This window comes from Tamandua tetradactyla, chromosome 15, assembly GCF_023851605.1.
Source record: "Tamandua tetradactyla isolate mTamTet1 chromosome 15, mTamTet1.pri, whole genome shotgun sequence".
NCBI lineage: Eukaryota > Metazoa > Chordata > Mammalia > Pilosa > Myrmecophagidae > Tamandua > Tamandua tetradactyla.
The window spans coordinates 76,652,112-76,669,793 of record NC_135341.1 but is presented as its reverse complement, the minus strand read 5'-3'; the positions used below and the strand labels follow the sequence as shown (position 1 = coordinate 76,669,793).

General features: G+C 36.6%; 1 pseudogene; it reads left to right on the top strand.

The window, feature by feature from the left end:
- Positions 1 to 14,655: 14,655 nt before the first annotated feature.
- On the top strand, positions 14,656 to 16,976 carry LOC143656867 (DEP domain-containing protein 1A-like; annotated as a pseudogene).
- Positions 16,977 to 17,682: the final 706 nt, after the last annotated feature.

Here is a 17,682-nt window from a genome sequence, read left to right as displayed (position 1 = left end):
AAATTCCATTCCCCAGAACTGCAGTAATTCTGATAGTTTTACAATATTCAAAGATGGGCAGATTTTAGGATAATGACCACAATGGCTCCAGTGATGCAATTAGAGGTAGTCTAATTATTGAGTATGCACAGATTGATTACATGCTTAGTCACAGAAGGTATGTAAGAAAATGGCAGCCTTAATATGATGATGGGTGTGATTTTTAGTATTATAATGAGATATAGGTAACTTAAAGGTTAAAGTCTAAGCTACTCTGCTGGCAAGTGGGCCCATTTTGGTTAGATCCAGCTTAGATTATCAAGATGACTTTTGAATTGGGGTGGGTTACTTCTGGGCTGACCCAAGACCCTACATTAATAAAACTTAGGGGCTGTCTTTAGTGGTCATAACACACTAAAGTAAAAAAAAAAAAAATTAATAAAATGGGCACAAGTGAAGGTTGGCCACAAGGTTTTAAAATTACAAGGGCACAAGATAAAGGCTACACAATCATTATCAGATATCAAGGCAGCTGGATTACAGTTCAGAGATTTCAGGTATATCCCTCCATCTGCTCTATACCAGAAAGTAAAAAGAAATATCTATGTAATGACTCAGTAATCATAATCATCCCTTAAATCCTAACTTCTCAGTTGCAGTACCAGAAAAGAAAAAAAGAAAATAATAGAATAGAAAATATCAGATAAGTATTGCATTCTGAAACTTTTATCTTGGTTATATGTATTGTGTTTACACTTGTTATAATATAAAATGTAATTCTTAACATGAGCCTCAGGATATAGAAAGCAAAGAGAACATGTCACTCCCACCTGGACAATGAGAAAAATTGAGACAATCTACAAAATCTTAACTTTGCTTGAACCATCAGAGAGATGAGGTCTCAAGGCAACCAGGTGAAATTAGGTGCAAAAGGCAAAAAGTCCCATTGCAGAGAGATAGGACACATGAACTGATCTGCCTTGAGCAGAGCATAAGAGGAATAGGTAACCATCATGAAAAGGGGAGTAAGAAGAAAGCACTGAAAATGCTAACAAATTATTGAAGGCCAAGTATGGGCTAGTATGACAGTTTGGAATCCCTGAGAGTCCCAAACCATGACTTTGCATTTACTTGAAAACTCTTTTCCATTGGCTAAACTAGGTGCTCATGAGAAAGATCAAACTCAGGGAAGGAGAATTAAGAGAGCCCCTTCTCTGAATGAAATGTTGCTCACTGCCTGAACCTTTCTCTTACACAAAGCAAACCTTAAACTTCTAGAGAAAGGCAGAAAACTCTCTCACCCCCACGATCCAGGCAAAGATCCACTGCTTCTGTGGAAGAAGGTGAAGCAGAAGCTACCTGACACTGAGGGTGGGTTAGGGACCCCCTTGATCTTGGTGAAAGGCAATGGCAAAGTGGTGATGAGGGAAGAGTACGATGAATACTTGTCTGCCCTGAGGGAACACCCTATCCTTCAGTCGCTCATAGCATGACTTCTGAATACCAAGCAACACTTAGTACCACTGTGAGAGGGGGTAGAAAATCATCCCAACATTTGTTCCAGAAAAAGATATACTTCTGCTGAGGGAAGAGTAGAAGCAAAATCCACATATCCTTTGAGAGTGGCAGAAAACTCACTGAGATCAAAGATCTTACAGTGATACAAAGCAGACGTCTGATACTCAAGGAGGGGCAGGAAACTTTTCCCACTGAAGATATCTAAAGATACAAGGAAGAATTTGTCTGCCACAGGAGGAAGGGACAGGAATGCTGAATAAATCCCACCCCCCAAAGGTCCAGGTGCATAAAGGCTTACCTAAGACCAAAGCTAAACCAAGAGAACCAAGAACTCCCTCCTACCCCACCATGAATGTCACACCAAATAACAAGCAAAAGATGTCTACTGCTGGAGTAATGGCAAGACCACAGATAAGGACTCTCTCTGCGGTGCAGACTTCCTAAAAGTTGATGGTGAGCATACAACAGGAACACTAAGAGAACTCTTATGCACTCCAGCCTCCCCTCCAACACCCACTAAACTAAGCATAAGATAGCAGCAGCCTACTGAAGGAATTTGAAATCTTTAGTCCACTTAAAGTAACCACAGCAGAAACAAAACCCCAATTCAGTTCACCTACTGAGTATGTTGACTCAGCCTTCCCAAATTCACAACCTAAGAGAAGAAATAGTATGCCCGTTTTTGGATGTAAACATTACCTCAGTCTCTACTGTCCTTTTATACAATATATGGCACTTAACAAGAAATTATAAGATGTGGTGGTTTGAAACTGGTTGTACCCCAGAAAATCATGTTCTTGAAGCTAATCCATTCCTGTGGGTATAAACCTATTTTAAGTAGGACCTTTTGATGAGGTTACTTCAGTTAAGGCATGGCCCAGGTTGGGTCTTAATCCTTTTACTGGAGTCTTTTATAAATAGGATGAATACAGAGAAAGAGAAAGAGAAAGTCACAGATGCAAGATGCTAAAATCAGTGAAACCAAAAAGAGAAGGGAGAGATCAGGACATGCCTCCATGTACCTTGCCGTGTGGCAGAGGACCCAAGAATTGCTAGTAGCTGGTCTTTGGAAAGAAAACATTGCCTTGATGATGCCATAATTTGGACATTTTCCCAGGCTCTAACTGTAAGCAAATAAATTTCCATCATTCAAGCCAAACCATTTTATGGTATATTGCTTTAACTAGCCTAGGAAACTAAAACACAAGACAAAAAAACAAGGTAAAAAATAAAACCAATCTAATGGTAAGAGATAAAGCAATTAACAGAACCAGACTCAGAGATGGCCCAGATGTTAGAACTATCAGACAAGGACTTTAAAATAACTATAATTAATATGTTAAAAGTTCTAGATGAAAAGATGGCCAAATGCATGTACAGATGAGGATTTCAGCAGAGAGATGCAAATTATACAAAAATAGTGAAGTGGAAAAAATGCTAGCAATAACAGTGTCAGAGATGAAAATTTCCTTTGAAGGGCTCATTGCCATTCTAGACACAGCCAAGGAAAGAAGTAGTGAACTTAGAGGTAAGTCAATAGAAACTTTTGAAACTGAAATTATATAAAGAAAAAAGGAGAGTGGGGAAATAAAAATAAACAAAAAAACCCCAAAAAAACAGGGTATCTAAGAGCTATGGAATAATATAAAATGATCTAACATACATGTAACTTGGAGGCCCAGAAGGGAAGAGAGAAGAGAGAGAAATAGAAATATTTGAAAAGTTGATGAATGAGAATTTTACAAAATTAAATACAAAAAGCCACAAATCCAAAAGCTCAGAGATGCTCAAAAAGAGTATCAATTAAAAAGAATAAATAGCAATAAAGAAAGAAAGAATGAAAGAAATATTAGGAAAAAGAAAGAGAACAAAAGAAAAAGAATACACACATTTAAGTAGTGTCAAATTGCTGAAGTCGGGGGTCCAAGGATAGTTCAGTGGTAGAATTCTCACCTGCCATGTAGCAGAGGCGGGTTCAATTTCCAGCCTGTGCACTCTCCCCAACCCAAGAAAAAAATTCAACAAATGATGATGCAATAACAGGATAATCACATGGAAAAAGAATGAAATGTGACCCCCACCATACAGCATACAAAAAATAATAATTGCTGAAATCCAAAGATAAAGAGAAAACCTTGAAGGCATCTAGAAATAACCAAAACATTAATATGTGCCACAGTCAAAAAATTGTGAAAGTCATAATCTTAGACCACAAGCCCTTTGAAGGCAAGATTTCTTCCATATGTCTGTCTTCAGCAACTATGCCAGTACCAGCAAGACGTAGGCTGAATTAAATTAACATGAGTATAATAAGAGTTTATATTTGTTGAATACTCACATTCTTTAAAACCCTTTGTTTATACTAATTCATTTCATCCTAGTAGCAACTCTATGAATATACTATTATAATTTCTGATTTTACAGTTTACAGGAACTGGAAACTGAGACGCAGAAAGATTAAGCAACTTTCCAAAGACCATGTAGCTAACACATGAGAACTCAGGATTCCAGCCTGGACAATGTAGTCTCAGAGCCCGTGATCCTAATGGCTGTGCTTCAACTGCCTCGTTAGATGCCATGACTTAGGGCCTTGGCAAAGAGTGTGGGGAGTGGGAAGAGGCCATTAGTAGCCACTAAAGGAGGAATCTCTAAAAGGAAGGTAGTGTGTGATAGTGGGAACAATGGGGTCCCATAGATGGAGATGTGCTTAAATCCCAGCTCTGCTCTCTGTGGCCATGGCATGACAGGGAAGCCACCAAATCTTTCTGAACCTCAGTTTTCTTATCAGTAAAATAAAAAGAAAATAACACCTATTTCATAATTTTTGGGAGGATCAAAGAGAATTCATCAATGGGCCCATCAGTACCCATAAATGGGAACATTTAAATACCTGCTATGAGGTATTTAATGAGGAGACTACATTTCAGCCAAAATAATATTATTGACGGTTTATTTTAAAATAACATTCATAAACACCCTAGGCAACAGTGTCCTCCTCTTTATAGAACAGATATTTTCCTGAAATATCACGCATAGTAAAATTTAGTGAATTTTCCTCATTGTCATCACTTGGACAATGCATTTTCTTCATTTCTCACTAATCTTCAATTGATTCTTTAGCTTAAAGTTTTTCTGCCACCCTCCTCTGTGAAGTTTACTAATAATTAAAACATCAGAGATTTTTTTGTTAAATATTTTTTCCCTTTAAAGCAAGAAACTTTTCTAAAGTTAGCAATGATCTCTTAATTTAAATTCTAAAAATGGAGGAATACACATTCTCACATTAAAAATCTGCAAGTGGAAATACTGTTGGATGGTAACATACTTATTCTAAATATAAATTCTTATCCTCTAAAAGAGTTGTTAAAATAATTTTACAAAACATTTTAAGATATTGATTTTATTATAATGCAAAATAATTATGTATAATTTATACATGATTATTATAAAGATATAAACTGAACCTTCTAGTCACTTTTTTTTACAAAAATTCCTAGTAGAGTAAAATATTTATTAAGATATAACAGGATAAGTTTCCAAGTCAATAGGCCAAGCCCTTGATCTTCAGGCATGCTCTTGTGAAGCTTATTTATATAGTGGAGAATCTAAGCCTACCTATAGCCATGCCTAAGAGTTACCTCCAGAGGACCTCTTTTTGTTGCTCAGATGTGGTCTCTCTCTCTCTAAGCCCAACTCAGCAAGTAAAATTGTTTCCTTCCCCTCATGTGGGACATGACATCCAGAGGTGAGAGTCTCCCTGGCAACATGGGATATGACTCCCAGGAATGAGCCTGGCCCTGGCACCATGGGATCAGCAATGCCTTCCTGACCAAAAGCGGGAAAAGAATTACAATGAATAAAGTACAGTAGCTGAGAGAGTTCAAATAGAGTTGAGAGACTACCCTTATGCAAGCTTCATCTAGATATTGCTATTTACCACGGTTTGCCAAACCCCAACCAAAACAATTCCTGCCAACCCTAAAGAACATCTAGGGCTTCATCTGAGATTCTATAAAGGTTCCATGCATTATGATTACTTTCCAGAAAACAACCTCCAGATAGGATCTTAGGCCAGATAAGTCCTGAAACCCAGAGGGGCCAGCGTCTCCAAATATCAGCTAATTCCATCCCCCAACCCCATACTATTGACACCCTTTCCAACATGAAAAAGTTAGAATGGGCATAGCCCTAAAATCCCAAAAGATTGGGAGAAAGATCAAAGGAGAAGGTAGAGTTATAACAGAGAAGATAAGGATTTAACAAATAAGTATGACTGTTGAATTATCATATTAATATTTCTTTTAGTCTCCAGTGTCTTGGAGCAGGTAGAAGGAAAAACCTAAAATTATGGAATTGTAACCCACACTAAACTCTGAAATCTATTCTATAGCTAATTTTTTTCAGTGTGCTTTGAATGTTACTTTTTTGTATAGGTTATTTTTCACAATAAAAAGACACTCCCCCCCAAAAAAAAGATATAGTGGGATAAGTTTCATTGATGGTGAAATAAATGTATGATCCTTAGTTACTCTGTCTGCTCATCTGCTATTTTGCAACATCAGTGGTGGCCATCATTTCTGCGTCAAGTATGATTTTTTATTTCTTGAAATAGCTATGTTATTTGAGGCTTTCTCAGTTTGATTCTTCAATGGTTTCTCATTGACATTAGGATAAAGTCTCAATTTCACCACATGTTTTAAGAGGCCTCTCACGATCTGACTTAACTTCCCCCTCAGTCTCACTTCTATGATCTGTGTAATCTATGTTCTGACATCTGAGCTTCTTTCAGTTCCTGGATGAGTCAAGCACTCTCCCTTCTAGGATTTCTCAACCTAGTTTGGGGAAAGGGACTCTATTGTCATGTAAGCTTAGGAAATTTATGCCAATGCCCACCCCCACCTTACAGTTTCATAATCCATGTAGGCAAAACTGTAAGAAATCCTAGACTTAAAATTATCTATCCTCAAACCCCCCAAACTTATTTTTACCATATGCCTTTTTTTCCAATATCTCTATCCCAAAGAACTGTGGTTTCATGGTACTTACCTTGAGGAAGGCTGCTCAAGATAGTTTGTTCTTGGTGGTTTTCTAAAATCTCTGGCTGCTTAAGGTTCTATTCTATTATGCAGGAGACACTATAGGAGGGCTTTCTCCCAGGGACTCTCTATCTTTTATCGTTTCCATTCCTCCTGGTCTTGAGGAGTTCCACATTCTGTTCTTCAAATAAATATATTTGTTCATGGACATTAAGACAGGATAAGGGAATGAATTCTCCAGACATATTATAGGCTGAATTGATAGATGTAGGGACATCCACCCACTGGGTGTAGGGACTGAAGGAGAAAGTGGAGTCAGTGATGACTTTGGTGGTGAAGCTATTAACCAAGAAAGAAAATAGGAAGGGGAGAAGGATGTCCATTTTAGGCACTGTTCTAAGTTCTGGGTATATAGCAGTGAGTCAGAGCTATATTTTTGCTCGTCTATTTTTACCTGTTGGGATTTGGAGTCACCTGGAAGTTCATAAATGACCTTCAGGCAGAGAGACCACATGAGCAAATGTACTAAAAATTATTCTTCTAAATTTACTTCTCGAACAATCCTCACAGCTTAAAGTTCTCTCCTTATTAAAACGCTCCCTTCATAATCTACTGTTAAAACGTTCCATCAGCCACTGAGGGGCTAGGGAGGTGGAGGGAGGCCGTAGGAGTCCAGAGGATATAGACCAGGGGTTCAGGGGAGGTGGGGCCCAGGGGGTCAGGGTTCTTGCCGGCTTATTCCGCTCGGAATAGGAGCCACCTCTTGCTGGGCTTTGAGAAATGGAGCTTGTGAGTTGTAGAGAAGCCAGTGCAGTATCCCACTCCTGGGATTTTCACTCCTCTTCACAATTGTACAGTCTCTTCAGGGACCTAGGAGATCCCTCATTGGCAGGAAACATGTCTCACCTGTCTACACGTCTCACCTGTTTTCACACCAGTACTTCAGTCTGGCTCAAAGTGTGCTGGTTTGGGGCTCTAAGGGAGCGTCATTTCCTAGCTGCCCTTCTGCTTTCTCGTTAGTTCTAACAGCTTGCAGTTGACATTCTGTTTGCCTGTATCCTGTCACTTCGTCTTGGAGTCCTGCAAGGGCAGAGGGGTGGCCTGCCAGGGAGAAAGCAGGAATTGGTCCCCAGCAGGCCAGAGGACCTTGGCCCTTTGATTTCTCTGGAGAAAACAGCATTGAGGTTATTTTGTCATGGTCTGACTATCAAAGTCACTATTGATAATCGCTGTGCTGTGCTTTGCTCTTTTCAATTTGCTAAAAATCAGGTATATATAAAAGAACAATTCAGATGGATTAAAATACTTAACATTTTATACTTATCCATCTTTTATAAGACCCAGATTTTCAATTACTGCTTTTTTTAATGAAACAAAACAAAAACCCAAGAAACATTTGTAGTATCCTAATGTTTTTAAAGTTCATGATGATTTGGGGAAGGAGATAAATCATTTTTCTGTAAAGTATGACTAATGAGAGTTTTGAAAAGGAAACAGTGTTCCCGGGGATGAGCTGGCATCATGGGAATGAGAAAGTCTTCTTGACCAAAAAGGAGAGAGAAATGAGACAAAGTAAAGTCTCACTGGCTGAGAGATTTCAAACAGAGTCAAGCGGTTATCCTGGAGACTATTCTTATGCATTATATTAATATCCCTTTTTAGTTCATGGTGTGTTGGAGTGGCTGGAGGGAAGTACCTGAAACTGTTGAACTGTGTGTCAGTAGCCTTAATTCTTGAAGATGACTGGATAACTAAATAGCTTTTACAGTGTGGCTGGGATTATGAAAACCCTGTGCCAATGTTCCTTTTATACAGGGTATGGACAGATTAGTTAAGGGAAAAAAAGGATTAAAAAAATTAAATTATAAGGGGAGATAAAGAGTAAAAAATGAGTAGTGAAATACTGTGGGTCAGTGAGAGGGAAGAGTAAGAGGTATGGGTTGTATGAGTTCTTTTTTTTTCTTTTTATTTCTTTTTCTGAAGTGATGCAAAAATGGTCATGGTGATGAATACACAACTATGTGATGATATTGTGAACCATTGTTTGTATAATATGGTTGGGCTATGTGTGGATATTTCTCAATAAAAATATTTAAAGAAAAAACAAAACAAACAAGCAGTGCCTTCTCTCCTTAGGAGTTTTGAGAAGTAGGATTGTTTTTAAAAAGCATGAAATGGGCAGAGCAAGGGATTGTGTTGTGTGGTTCCTGGATTAGTTTTTTCAGCCACAATAGCACAAGAGAAAATTCACCAGCAGCATAGCAGTATTTGGATGCAATGTGCCTATTATCAGCATTTGATATGTGCTGAGCATCTAGCAGGAGCAAGGCTGTATGCTGGATGTTTTCATGTATGCCATCTCATTCTCTCAGTAGTGTAGCATTTTCGAGTCTGCAAATAACTGAAAACATGCCAAGATAGCTCTATTCTGCCAGGGTGAAAAGTTTGCAGTTTGCAAATGATCCAGTAATAAACATATTACAGTCTGTGCAGTTCAATGTAATTTCAAAATCAATTTTTGAAGAGGAAGACAAAAAATTTCAACAAGAGACTTACTAATTTATTTCTTCTGATCAACTCTCCCAAAGACAAAGAGAAACAAAATTACAAACTACAAACTAGATGTAAACTATGAAGAGGTCTCAGCTTTCCCAAGACCAGTATAATAACAATTATAGTCACTCTTTCATGTAACATGAGTACATTCCTGGCTTGAACTTTTAGAAATCTATGTGTAATACTCAAATCAGAGGGAGAAAGCTAATGTATAATACATTCTCTAATAAGTGGTAAGTTAAACTTGGGTCTTTTCTCCACGACATCAAGAAAAGAGGGCAGCATGGTGTTTCTCACATTCTTTTTCTCCTTTATGAAAATTACAAAAGTAATAATGGGGGGGGGGTAAAAAGAGAGAGAAGAGGAAGATTATGGAATCATTTTACTAAGTCATATAAAAGCCTCAAATATGAAGACTTACAAAAAACCAGTTACTAAACATTATTATTGATATCCTAATGTCATAAAACAATCACAGCGATATCATGTCTGGTCTCCTTTTGTTTATTTTAGGTAAGAGAGTCCTTCAGGGAGAGTTTGACATATTTCACTACCTTGTTGCAGCCTTCTCTCTCTCCATCTCTATCTTTTCTCACATGGTGTTAATGAAGTTCCATTTTTATGTTCAAGTCCATTTGGCCAGTCCCTTATATCAGTTATGATATAAGGATTTTTATAATTACAATTATTTAAATAGTCACAAGTCTTGACAAGACTGTCTCTCTCAGAAGCAAATCAAATACCTAAATTTTCCCCAAAGACCCAGAACTCTGAATGTTTGCCTCGCCATCTTCATGACTAATGGACAGCATGAAAGGGACAAGATATATAAAAACTTAAGAAAACAAGCCTACAAAAGATCAGCTGTACAAACAGAAATCTAATTCAGATGATTCAAAGGGGAAGTCTAAAGAGGATTAAAAATAATAACATAGATATTGGAGTAGGGCCTGAGTTTGAATCCCAGCTTTGTCACTTTCTAGTCGAGTAACCAGCAAAGGTGTCTAATCTTTCTGAACCTCAATTTCCTCATTAGTAAAATGAGACATATAACAGAACTGTTTTAAGGATTTAGTGAAATGGCACACATAGCACATCAGACCCATGACAGTTGTACAATGAAAATGATCTCTCTTATGTTCCAGGGTGATTCTGGGGATTATTTGAAATAACACTTGTAAAACACATCATAGTGCCTGGCATATGCATAATGAAGGCTTAATATATAGTGCAATTATTATTTTTCTTATTGCATTCTCAGGTGCTCATCCCTCTAGAAATGGGCTGAATTACTGCCAAGGGAATATAGAAAGCCAATTTCAAAATTCGGAGTTACTAGCAAATGAAGCCTGGCCAGTCTGGCTAAAAATAGCAGACACACCAGGCAGATAGAAAGGAAATGAAAGTCACTTAATATTTCTGATATTTCTATTTTTATTGGGCTGCAAATCAAGGCACATATGTAAACAAATGTCCATGATTATTGTTAATGCAGATCTTCTGAGATCCCAAGTCAAATGTCAGATCCTCAAATGGTTGTAGTAGAGCATTTCTGAGTTCAGAAGACTAATGAGCCTTCACTAAGATCAAATGGAGTTGAACATATTCTTTGGGTATCGCCTATACTCTTTAATAGAGGAGGGATGGCGATGTTGCTGAGAATGTATTCATTTCTTCATTCAAAAAGCAAATCTATAACTTCTCATTCTGTATCAGAGTGGGGATGGTGAGGTCATCTAATACTGACAGGTGAGTGAGTTACTTACATTCTTACATTACCCTTAAGGGCCATTTAATATAAATGAATGGATAATAATATAAATGGTATGGTTGTTGTTGTTTGTATATTTAAAACTGATATTCATTTTTCCTTTCTGAACCTTATTTGTTGCCCTTGATATCCAAATAAAAAAATTGACAATAAAGCAATAGCCTTCCATAACACCAATACAAAACAAATTTCACATGCAAAAACATAATCATTTATCAACTACATTGGCCATGAAAAATAACAGACATTAACAAAACTGAGTAAAATGTTTTTGTGGTCCCTTGCAGTGATATCAATGAATTTAGATTTACAAGTCATGTCAGCCACCTCCATAATTGGGTCTATTATGACTCTAAACTGTAGAAAGAACATTGTAGTTGCTGCTTAACTACTCATAACCATACATTGCCACATTTTGTTTTAATATTAACAACCTATAATTTTTATAATCAATGCACTTAAATTTTACATAAAATAATAAAGGATTTCCATTTTAAATCATCTAACATAAACAGTTATCCTATTAGTATTCCCTGGAAGTGCTAGTACATAACTCCTATTCACAGACTTTTTAAAAAATAGTGCCAACATCATAGAACAGAGATTGCACTAAGATTCAAATTCTATCCGTGGGACAGAACGCTGGAGGCACACAACAAAGATTCAGAATGTGTTGAATGATTGCTTGCTTGCCACCATTCAAATGGGCCCCAGAAATCATATCCCCTAACCATTGTGCTTCTTGATGGCTTTGCTTCAACCTGCTGGGACTAGGCCATAACCTTTATTCCTGACTTAGAGGAATTGGGCCAGATTTGAAGGGGAATATATGAAAGAGAGAGTAAAAAAGTCTGTTAGACGAGAGAGTTGTCTATTCTCTTCCAACAATATGCATATTGAAAGGTGGCTCTCTGTCTATTTGGTTTAACTTTTAGATTTATCAAAGGGAATAACCTACATTGCATTTTATGTTAGAAGCTTTTCCTAAGAACTACAGGAAAACAACAACCCACAATATGTATTAAGTGGGTTTCTGGCAAGCAGAGATGATCTGATGGGCTTCTGTTATTATCAGAGGTGCCATCCATCACAAGTATAACTGGGTCTTCCCCAGATTCTCCTTTCAGTAGGGCCCACTTACTGCCATTTATCATGGAGTTCTATAAATTATGCTCCAACTCCATCTCTTGATATCTGTTCAGAACTAATGGCCTCTCTACTCAGATCCTTTTGATTACATTCAGAAATTCATTGAGATCATTAACATTGGAAAAGGGAGAGTATTTTGTTAGTGCTAAGAAGACAAAGGAAGGACAAAATCATTCAAGGTTTCCAATAACTGAACTATTACTTTCAACCTCTTGAAATTGCTCCCAGGTAGTTTGTTCTTGGAGTCAAAACAATTGTGAGATTGCTCATTAAATGTTCAGGAACATGGACACTGGAGTCAGACTGCCTGGGTTCCAATAAAGGTTCTGCCACTTAATAACTGAGTGGCACTGAGCAAGTTACTTTGACTTCTTTGCACTTTGATTTCCCCGTCTGTAAAATGGGAATAATAACAGTACCTATGTCATTGTGTTTCTAACATTAATGAATTAATGCCTACAATTTTCTTAGAACAGTATTTAACAAATATTTATATGGCACATAACAAATATTACATAAAACAAATCCTCACTCTATCCTCACACAAACTTATTATATTCGTTCAGTTAATAGGTCTCATTGATTTTTCTTTTTTCTAAATACCTCTTCAAATTTGTCACCTTCTCTGACTCCCAGTGTCATAGTCTTGGTCCAAGACTTCATCATTTCTTAAACATGGATGACTGCAGTCATCCTCTATCTGGTTTCCTTGACGTCCCTCTCCACACCTACCTGCCACCACGGACATCTTTTTACATCTTAATGAAGTCACTTCCAGGTCTCCAGTGTCTCCCCATTAATGTGGGGTAAGGTTTAAACCCATGACATGGCATCCAATACCCTCCACCCTCCAGTCCCAGTATGCTTTTCTAGCCTCATCTCTTGCTACTCCTACCTCTCCTAGGCCTGGGCATATCAACTACTAAGTGGTTTGTCTCACATGCCAAGTTTTATCATATTCATGCCTTTGCATACAGTTTTTCCTCTACCTGGATTAGCTCCTCACATATCCTTCTGTCTACTTTCTCAACTCCTGCATATTCTACCAGTTCCTGTCTCAAATATCACCCCTCTCCGTGGAATCCTCTCTGACAAGCCTCTACAGAATTAATCAGTTTCTCTCTCTTTTGTATCCTACAGCTCTTTTATTATTTAACTATTTAGCCATATCTCTACCAGGCTGTGTGCTCTTTGAAGGCCAGAATGTAACTTTTACATCATACATTCATTTATTCAATCATGAAAAGGCTGGGACAAAATTAAAAACAAGGCATATTTGAACCCAGTATTTGTGGAGCTTTTGGTCTAGTAATAGAGCCAGGAAATAGATACACAAGCAAAAAATATATAAATAATTACAGAATGCACTGAGAGTCAGGAAGGAACAAACATGCTGCTGTGTTGAAGAATAACAGGAGGTGACATTTCTGTCTCCTTAGTACTGAACATCATATCTGACTCATAATAGATGTCCATGAAATGTTTATAAATGAATAAATTACTAAAGGCATTGCCACTTACAGTCTGTACTTAACCGCTTTCACCATGTACCTAGTACCAGGTACTAGGTACAAGAGCATAGAATTCTCTTTAAAAATATACAATATTGGTCTTAAAAAATGTCTACTATGTGCAATTGGCTGTTGAGACTATGGCCTAGTAGATGCCAGATACAAGAAGATGCAGAATCCAGCTATGGTTCTGAAACTTCTATTTAATGCATTCTTTTAACTCTATAAATTATCTGTCATCCATCCATCTACTCTACTTGTCAACCTATCTAACTATGATTATCTCAGCTCTCACTTTATTTCAAAAAAGATTTAGATGGCTAATTATGAGAAATAAGATACAGCAAAACCACAAATTAGAAAAAATGAAAAAGAAAACAGGATCAAGTTCTGTTTTTTACTATTGATATTCATAACAACAATAATAAAAATAAATATATTAAACTTTTATGGAGTTTTACAGTTTTTTTAAAAAGCACTTTCGCTTCACACTCACTAGGACAGCAAATAACAAAAACAATAACAACAAAAAGCAGAAACTAGCAAGTGTTGGTGAGGACCTGGAAAACTTGGAACTCTCGTACGTTGATGCTGGGAATGCAAAATGGTTTAGCTCTTATGGAAAACAGTCTTATGGTTCCTCAAAAAGTTAAACAAAGAATTATCATATAACCCAGAATTCCACTCCTAGGTATATACCTCAGAGAATTTAAATCAAGTATATGTATATACATGTTCATAACAGCACTAAAAGGTGGAGACAACCCAAATGTCCTTCTACAGATGAATGGACAAACAAATTGTGGTATATCCATGTAATGGAATATTATTTGGCCATAAAAAGGAAGGAGGTACTGACACATGCTACAATATGGATGAAATTCCCAAATGTTATGCGAAGTGAAAAAATCCAAAAACAAAGATCACATATTATATGAGTACACGTATATGAAATATCAAGAATAGATTAAGCCTGGAGCTGCTGCAGGAGCCATGGTAGCTGCAAGTTACTTTCTTAAGTAACCATGTATGGCACCATGCACTGGCAAAGCTCTGGGTCCAGTGGGCAGAATAGAGAATTGGGGTGGCCTTCCAGTCCATCTTGGCCCACCAAGGTGAAATTTGGTGGGCCAAGATGAAAGTTACCACATTTTTTGGGGCAGAGATGCCTCTAAGGAAACACAGGAAATACTTTTAAAAAGTATGGCAATTTTGTCACAGCAGGTGAAGCAGTGGATTGCTTTTATGATCTATTAAGAAATGATAACAGTTCTGGTCCTGAGGTTACAGGGCAACAGACTATCCAACTGTTAAGAAAATTTCTTAAGAATCAAGTAATTGAGGATATCAAAGGTAGATGGAGGATCAGAAAATCTTGATGACAATCACCTATTCAGATTTCCTACAACTTTGCTGAAAACTCTTTCACAAAGACTTCCAGAATTGAAAAAAAAAACCCAGCATGGAGAATTTATCTAAAGATAAATGTAACCTTTTTAAATTATAAGACTTATCTCTTTGACTCCCCAAAAGCACAGATTACATTTCTCTCAGAAAAATAAAGTGTGAAATAATTGATGAAGATCAAGAAAACTCAGCTGATAATAGAAAAATAAGCCAGAAAGATGTTGAAGAAGTTTGAAGATATGTTATTCTGATCTACCTGCAAACCATTTTAGGTGTGCCATCTCTGGAAGAAACCATAAATCCAAGACAAGTTATTCCTCATTGTGTGTGTTACAATATGAGTGATACAAGTAAGCATGGAGTACTTATACTATAAGACAAGTCAGATGACCTCCCTCACTGGGTATTATCTGCCATGAAGTGCCTAGCAAATTGACCAGTAATTGTATGAATAATCCAATTTATGTCGGATTTGACTGAGATGCATTCAGAACAATTGCAGATTATGTTTTAGATCTCCCTGAACCTTTACTTACCTTTGAGTATTATGCATTATTAGAGAATATTTTGGTGGTTTGTGATTATATCACAATTTCAGATAGATCATAAAATCCAGGATGATCCATAGTCTTCAAAGATCTTTATCCTACACACTTTGCATTCCTTCAAATCAACTGAATGTCTTCTCAGTCTGCTTCACAAAGACAAAAGAGAGACTGCCAATAAATGATCAAGGATTTCAAGAAAGATATGCTAGGAAAATGCAATTAGTTAATTTAAGAAACAGAAGTTATCATAATTTAATAGGCTTAAGTAGTATGCATGTTCTACCTTCTAATGTGAAACCAAAATGTCATTCCTTGGAAGGAATTGTAGATATGCCAGGGATTTCAAGTAAAGAGTCTCCAGTGTCTTCCATCAATCTGTTCTGAACATAGAAATACAAACTAAAAAAACATTTTTAGATTCTAAGCCCAACAAAATCTCTACTGAATCTTTATTCAGAGGAAAATACTCAGAAGCCATGCAGTGTTGGTTTTAAGACAATCTCTACTTTGTTCAAGACTAAGAGAAGTTGTGTAGTGGGGAGTGCAAGTCAAAGCAGCTTTGTAGTTCTCAGAGTTTCCTTTAAGAAATAATACAAGAGAGAATAGCGATATCAATTTATCAATGACTGAAATTAACATGAAACCAAATCATATCAATCACCTTGGACAAGGCAGCACAAGTGTGCAAACAGCTGTGACTAGAACCTGGAGTGTCTAGAGCCACAATCAATAAAAGACTGCAAAACTACAATAGAAACTTCGGAAAAATCTTTTCCTTAAGCTTCTTCTATGTTGACTGGCACAAAAAGTTTGTTGCAGCCTCATTTAGAGGGGATTGCCATCAATGCACTATAATTATTTTCCTTGCTATTCTCCCACCAAATTGTAGAAAGCTTCAGCTTTTAATGCACATGATTTCACATATGAGCCAAAATGTTGATTAACCCAAATGTCGTGATGCAATGGGTACAAGATCACTGATGATAAACTCTTTTTCTTGCTGTGTCCTGTGCTGTGCCTGTGAAGTGGTTCTTGATGAGCTTCTTGCTGCAAGATTAATTTCTTTCTTAATGGATCGTCATCCAGGAAATTCTTCAAGTACCCTCTTACTTTACAGAGGAGAAACATCTTGACTACTTAAGAAAGGATATTAAAAATCCTGCAGATGAACTGCTTGCTTCTTTGCCAACCTACTCATACTGTAAGCAGATTAAGTGCTCAGGCATTTGATGAAAAAAGTTTCTACCTCTCAAACTGCAATTGCAAAACTTTTAGAGAATATTGTTAAAGAGTTTGCCTCTAAAGGGGAAAAGGAAAAAACTAACACATTGCAGAAGGACTATCCTTTGGTATATAAGAAAAGATTTCCAACCACAGAGATGACAAACCTACAATCAAGCAACCAATGCTGATTTTAAGAAAACCAAAGTATTGTAGTCTAAGAGGTTAAATGAATTAAAAATTATGTAATACTTGTGGAACTATGATAAATAAGCCATATCCAAGAATCCAGCTACTATTAAGAAGGAAATCGATTATCAGTAAATTATGTGGAAGGAGGTGCCAAAATAGTTTGGTAAACTTTTTCAATGTGAGATTGCTTACAAACTATTGAATCTCAAGTAAGAGCAAATAATAGTGAAAAAAAAAATGATACTAAATGTTAAACCAGAAACAATCTTCTCTCTTTTATGCAACTATTTGGAAAAGCTGTCATGATCTGTGCTAGAATTTTATTTACTTGAATTTTGAAAACTGACATGTGTTCTTCAAGTTTAAGCTGTAATTCTTTTTTTAAAAGAAAAGAGCTTATCTGCACATGTGTTTATGGATATTAGCTAAAGTACTAGTTATTTAGGGTTAATTCTTTGCTTATTAGGGTAAGGATGTGAAAAATTTTGGAAAACTCAGTGAATCAATTCCCAACAGCTAAATGCTGCACTCTTTTGTTCTTTTGTATACTTTCTACTTTCGATCTATTCATATATGTGTGTATTAAGCCATATATATATGTAAATAATAAGATTTTGGTTTTGCCTTAAACATATATTCCAGTTGCTTTAGTAATTTCATTCTTTCAATATCTTTTGAATTATTGTGTTCATGTATCTACTAAAAGATGGAGATATAAAAAAAATATAAGGCAATCATATATTCATTCAAAATATTTATTTTGCAATTGCTATGTATCTATCTATTCTAGCTTT